Source organism: Gossypium arboreum, chromosome 5 (genome assembly GCF_025698485.1).
Source record: "Gossypium arboreum isolate Shixiya-1 chromosome 5, ASM2569848v2, whole genome shotgun sequence".
NCBI lineage: Eukaryota > Viridiplantae > Streptophyta > Magnoliopsida > Malvales > Malvaceae > Gossypium > Gossypium arboreum.
Window position 1 is genome coordinate 5,456,326 of NC_069074.1, and position 6,893 is coordinate 5,463,218.

Consider the following 6,893-nt stretch of genomic DNA (forward strand, 5'->3'; position numbering starts at 1 on the left):
ACGATGGCTCTCTAGCTATGGAAAGTAAGGAGGTGGAATCTATTGCTAGGGAGTATTTTTCAGAGCTTTTTACGTCTTCTAGGGTCGAAAATATGGAGTACATATTATCTGGGGTTCAATCGTGTATTTTAGAGAGTATGAATCACCTTTTGTTGGCTACCTATGCTGAGGGAGAAATTCTTGAGGCGCTTAAAGGGATGGGTCCTACAAAAGCTTCGGGTGCTGATGGTTTTCCAGCAATTTTCTACCAGAAGTACTGGCATATAGTTGGTAAGGATACTTGTAATTTCTGTTTAGATATTCTGAATAATGTAGTTCTTTGGAAGATATCAATAGGACGCATCTGGTGTTGATTCCAAAGATTGCTAATCCTACCAATTTGAAAAACTATCGCCCTATCAGCTTATGTAATGTTATTTACAAGATTATTGCCAAGACAGTGGCTAGTCGACTCCAAAAGGTATTGGATGGGTGTATAGATGATGCTCAAAGCGCGTTTGTTCCTGGTCGTCTTATCTCAGACAACGTTTTACTTGCTTAAGAAGTTCTTTATTCTTTTAAGAATAGAAGGTTGGGTAGAAAAGGTTTCATTGTAACAGCCCGAATTTGGGCCTAGTCGGAACAGTGGTTTCGGGACCACTATTTCGAGGCCAGAGAAAATTATTTTAGTATTATTTTATGTGTTATAATATAATTTTATAAGTGCATGTAAATTTTGGTAAGTTAATTTTAGCAATTTCTAGTCTAATTTCGAAAAAGGACTAAATCGCGTAAAAGGTAAAAGTTGTGTTTTAATACCTAAAGGTGTTAAATTGCCTTGTATCTTAAATTGGGGGTATTTAAAGTAAAATTAGGCCATTTAAAGTGTGATGGCCGGCCATGGGAGACAAAATTTTTGAAAAGTCAAAATTAGGTGAAATTTGGTCACTAATTTTGACTAGTTTTATTATTAACAAATCAAAAAGAAAAAGCTATCATTTTTCTCTTCTCCTTCACCGAAATATGCAGCAAAGAAATGGCTTTGAAGCTGAAAAATTTCAGCAACATATTTCCCTTGCTTGTAAGTGATTTTAATGTCTTTACTTGATGATTTTTGGAACCCCTAAAGTATGAGCTTTCATATGAGGGGTCTATTTTGCAAAATGATGAAGAGTCTAGGGTTTTTCCATGAGAGTAAATGTGTTGTTTGCTGTGTTTTTATGGAAGTTTATAAGTCCTAGTTGTCTAATAAACAACTTTTGTGAAAGAAATTGCATGAAAACACCTTAAAAAGGGCTAGATTGCTAAGTTGTAAAATGAGTTGTAAATGTGTGAAATAGTTGAAATTATGAGTTGCTATAGTTATGAAAATGGTTCATCTAGACTCAAGGAGTAAAGAAATATGATAAAAATTATTTTACGAGCCTAGGGGTAATTTGGTAATTTTGGAAAAATATAGGGGCAAAATTGTAAAAATTGCCCAAGTTTGTCAATTGACTAATTTGATCAGTACATTGTTTTAATAAGTTGAATGTGATATTTTAGATGATGAAAATCGAGATTTGGACCTAGAACGGAAAGAAATCGATTAAGGGATAATTACGTCTTTTTTTTCACCTTTGTGGTATCGAGGTAAGTTCATGTGTAAATAATGTAGCATAATTGTTATTTTTAAGTTATTGATGTTAAATATATGATATGCTGATTTTTATCATGAAATATATGCTTTGTGGTTATTTTCGAATAAAATGCAAGTTATGTGTATTATCTGTTAAATATAAAGTGCTACCGAGTATTGGTTTCGGTATTTTACGGAAGATGGCAAGGAGATGTGTTCGAGAAAAATCCCGTTTGAACCTTAGGAATAGATTAGGATATAAGTGACATGTCACTAGGATGGTTGAGCATCCGAACTCGTTGAGTTGAGTCCGAGTTCACTTATGGATGCGAATGTTCGAACTCGTTGAGTTGAGTCCGAGTTCGTGAGATGTAACTAGGCATCCGAGCTCATTGAGTTGAGTCTGAGTTCACTTATGGATGCGAACACCCGAGCTCGTTGAGTTGAGTCCGAGTTCACTTATGGGCGGGTTACATGGTAGCTTGGCTACATATGTGGCACTTATGTGCAAACTTTCCATGTATCCGAATTATATTCCGATGTGTTCAACGGGTAAAATTCTACTCAAATGGAGGAATACTCGAGATGAAAGGGACGTATTGGTAAATGTTGTGAAATGGATACTTTGAATAGGTATGTACTTAACCCTCAGGTTGAAAACTCGACATAACAACAATATAGTAAGATGATAAATGAAAATGTGATATGAATGTCTCGGTGATGATTATACAAACGATGTTGTATTAATTTTGTGAACAATGATCATGAATGAGTAATTTAGCCTTGACAGATTTGAGTTACTGCAGTAGTGTAACTTTAAAAATACACTAAAAATAGTGGAAAATGAGTTAGAGGCAGAATAAAATATGGGATTAAAGCTTAATAAGTCTATTTTCACATGAAAGAAACAGGGGAAGAAAAAGATTCCATATTGTGTGATATTTGAATTCTTGTGAAACAGGGTCTGAATGAATTCGAGATCCTCTGTTCTGACTTTAGAAATTCACCAAAAATTGTACAAAATTTATTAAGAGTCATACCTTACATGCATGGATTCCTTATTGAGTCTATTTTTAGGGGAAATAAAAGCCATGGTCGTTGGAATTTTGTACAGGGAGAAATTCGGTTTGTAGTGCACAGGGGTTAGAGTGGTCATACCCTGAAACAGGGGAGACTTTAACTAATAAACTGTATTAATTGGCCCAACCAAAAATTCTAGAAAAAAATTAGTAAGTAGACATATGAGTCTAGTTTCAAGAGAAATAGACGGGAACATTATTTGAGTCTTATACTATGAGATAATTGAACTTTAGTACAGAAGGGTCGGAACTGTCAGACAGTGAATCAGGGGTAACTTTGAGGAATAAACTGTACTATTTGGCTTAACCAAAAATTCTGAAAATTTTATGGAAGAAAGGAAAATAAGTCTAGTTTCAGGGAAAATTAACGAAACTTAATTCAGAGTTTCGTAGCTCCAGATATAAATAATTTAGTGACCGTTGCTTAGAAAGACAGCTTGTAGTGAACTTGAGAATATGTTGTAAACATTGATAAAACAAGTTAATGAGTGCTTATTGTTTTCATATGAACTTACTAAGCGAAAGCTTACCCCCCTCTTCTTTCCCATGTTTTCTAGAGTTTCTAAGTTAGCTCAGGTTGGAGGCTGTCAGAGATATTATCACACTGTCAAGCTAACTCTATTGGTGTAGTGATTTCAAGTACTTTGAGCCTATGACATGTATAGGAGTTTAAATATTAAAGTATGTGATATGGCTTTAACCATATGTGTTGGCCTATTTTGATTATGGGGTTGTAAATCTATTTTAATTATGCATGCATGTGCTATGGTATTATGTGATGAGTTTATAATGATTATAGTATGAATGTGGTAAAGATGTGAGTAAAATCTATGATATCTATTGCATGTGAAATTGCCATAATCATGACATGTTAGGAATGTTTAAGTACCTAATTTTGCCATGTTGTATGTTATTGTATAAGTATGCGTGTACCTATTGTGAGTGTGACAAAATGGCTTGGAAAATAGCCTTGTATTTGTCCAGGTTTTTGGACACGGGTTTGGGACACGGGCGTGTCCCTAGCACACGGGCGTGTGCTCTATACCCACATGGGCATATGAAGCCTTGATGCAAGAGATTTTTTAAGTTTTTTATGAGTTCTCGGTTGGGTCTCGAACCACTCCAGATGTATGTTTTGGGCTACGTAAGCCCGTATATGGGACAGATTGTATGTGAAAATAAAAGTTTTTAATTATTTGAGATTTCATGGCCCTGTTTAGTATGGAAGTGTTAGTAAAAGTCAGGTAGCACCTCGAACCCCGTCCTGGCGTCGGATGCGGGCAAAGGGTGTTACATTCATGGCTTTAAAGTTGGACATGAGTAAGGCATATGACAGAGTGGAGTGGCCTTTTATTAGAGAAATGATGGCTAGGATGGGTTTTGAAAACAGGTTCATTAGTCTTATCCTCCATTGTGTCAATTCTGTCCAGTACTCAATTTTAATTAATAGGGAGGAAGGGTCCAATTTCAGGGCTTCTAGGGGTTTGCGCCAAGGGGATCCGTTGAGTCCTTATTTATTTCTTTTTTGTGAAGAAGGGCTTTCAGCATTAATGAGACTTGCAAAACAGGAAGGCAAATTTTTTTTTGCTAAGGTCTGTCGATCAGCTCCACCTATCACCCATCTCATGTTCGTCGATGACTGTATTCTGTTTGGAGAAACTTCAAGAAGGGGGATTTGTCTGCTGAAAGATATTATTGAGAAGTATGAGGATTGTTCGGGGCAGTGCGTAAACTTTGAAAAGTCAACTGCGTTTTTCAGTTCAAATGTGAATGACCAGGATAAGAATTTGGTTTTTCAAATTCTTAACGTGCGATGCTCGACGAATCCTGAGAGATACATTGGTCTTCCAAATATGGTGGGGCGAAAACAAAAGTTGGCTTTCCAAAATCTGAAAGATCGTTTAAAGCAAAGGGTTAATAGTTGGAGCTTAAGACATATTTCACAGGAAGGCCGAGAAGTTTTTATAAAGGCTGTTTTACAAGCTATTCCTACTTACACAATGGCTTGCTTCCTATTGCCAAAATCTTTGTGCATGGAATTGGAAAATATCATGGGGGCATTTTGGTGGAGGAAAAATCAAGGAAAGCGAGGCATGCATTAGTGCGATTGGAAGTCTTTGTGAGCATTAAAGGAAGACAGAGGTATGGGTTTTCGTAATTTAAATCATTTTAATATTGCTTTTTTGGCCAAACAGGGTTGGCGTTTATTACGTAATCCTAATTCTTTACTAGCGCGTACTTTGAAAGCCAAATATTTTAAGGAGTCTGATTTTTTAAACTCAAGGTTGGGAAAGTTACCTTCCTTTACCTGGCAGAGTATTTGGGCGGCCAAGGGCCTACTTCTGAAGGGGTTGGGCTGGAAGATTGGAAATGGAAAGCATGTCTCCATTTGGGAAGACGCATGGATCCCTGGGAATGAGGATTTTCGAATTCAGGATACATCTGTTAATATGAGCTTATTAAAAGTTGCTGATTTAATTGAGGCAAATGATAGAAAGTGGAAATCTGAGCTGATTTGTAATACCTTTTCAGAGCAGGAAGCGGAGCGGATTCTATACATTCCTCTGTCATTGTACGAGAATGATGACCTTATTATCTGGCAGGGTGAGCTGACTGGGGAATATTCGGTACGGAGTGGCCATAAACTTCTCTTACACAATAATTAGAATGACTTACAGACAAATTACAAACAATTTTACAAAAAGCTATGGAACTTAGATCTACCCTCTAAAATAAAGATTACAGCTTGGCGTGTTTCACGCAATTTTTTGCCTACTTTCAGTAACCTACAATATCGGAGACTGAGGGGATCTGCTTCTTGTAGTAGGTGCCAAAACGGTGTGGAGTCGATGGAACATTTACTCCATGAATGTCCTACAGCAAAGGAAACATGGGAGAATTTGGGTATCAGTTAGCCTATTCCGGAAGAAAATAATAATTTTAGGGACTGGTTACAGCTTATTTTCCAATCAAGGTCTACGGCTTTTTGCAGAGTTATAGTATGTACTCTATGGGCGATTTGGACATCCAGAAATAAATTTATCCACGAAGGTGAAGCTAAAACGGGTTCACAAATTCCTGACTTTGTTAAAAATTTTATGTTGGAATTGGATGGGCTGAAAGCGTCAGTACCTGTTGAACGTCTCTGTGTGGGTGGTTGGGTTGCTCCGATCGGAATGAGGCTGAAAATTAATTTTGACGCTGCTTTCAACAAACATAAGAAGGAATCGTGCTCTGGTTTAGTTATCCGGAATAATAAAGCGCAGATTATTGTTTCTAAAATAGTTATGAACTCGAACATACCATCAGCCTTTGCTGCTAAAGCAGTGGCGCGTCTTCAGGCGCTGCAACTTTGTTTATATCTTGGCTTGAGGGAGGTGGATGTGTTTTCCTTTTTACAAACAGGGATGTTAACAAAGTTGCGCATTTCATTGCATCAGAAGGAATAAGAAGGAGAGAGTCAACTTATCTGGTAAATCAGGTATTTTCTGTCGCGGCGGAAATGGTGGCTGAGGATCAACGGAAGACAGAGAGCATGAGAGAACTGAGGAGTCGGAGGGTAGGAGATGAAGAAGAAAATGTTTGTTTGAATCTATCTGTGGAAGATCTTTCAGGAAGGAGGGTGTAATCAATGAAGTTGTTGGTTTTTGAAACGGTCAGTGGGTAATTAATTATTGGCATTTAATTTCTGACCCTGCTTCTCACGCGTTTTGATGTTTTTTCAAGAGGGGTTTCTTTTGGTTGGTTTCCAGCTGGAGTAGAAGGCTTTAAAGCTCCATTTTGTCGGTTTTACTGGTTATATGTTTTGGGCTAATTTTTCTTTTATTTTTGAACCTGCTGCTTTGTTCTTTCGTGGGTTTTTCTTTCTTATTTTGTTATCATGTTTTTGCTTGGTGTTGAGCTGGGTTTGGAGTCTCTTGGGCTTTTCCTGATTTTGGTATGAGTGGTTTTTTTGGTTGTTTGGTCTTGTTCTGTTTTGTTTTTTTTTATGTATTAGCCTTTGTTCAATATAACCAGTGAGTATTTATTTAAAAAAATAATCTTAAGATTTTGAGTTTTGTTTGTGGAAATTATGTGTAACTAAATTAATTTAAATTGAATTAATTATTCAATTAAGTATTTATAAGATTGAGCATTTAACTCGATTTAATACCTATAATAATTTATTCCAATGTTACATTCTAATATGATTGTAATTTATAACTTAAAAAATATTT

The 6,893-nt window shown here is 36.4% G+C and overlaps 1 long non-coding RNA gene across 2 annotated transcripts; it reads left to right on the forward strand.

Annotated features, from left to right (window-relative positions):
* Positions 1-973: 973 nt before the first annotated feature.
* On the forward strand, positions 974-3,503 carry LOC128293306 (uncharacterized). 2 transcript variants are annotated; one of them, XR_008283478.1, is made up of 3 exons: positions 974-1,060; positions 1,525-1,611; positions 3,234-3,503. It is a non-coding gene; the product is annotated as an uncharacterized LOC128293306 (long non-coding RNA). The 2 variants fall into 2 exon arrangements; XR_008283477.1 differs by lacking the exon at positions 3,234-3,503 and having other exon boundaries at positions 1,525-1,761.
* Positions 3,504-6,893: the final 3,390 nt, after the last annotated feature.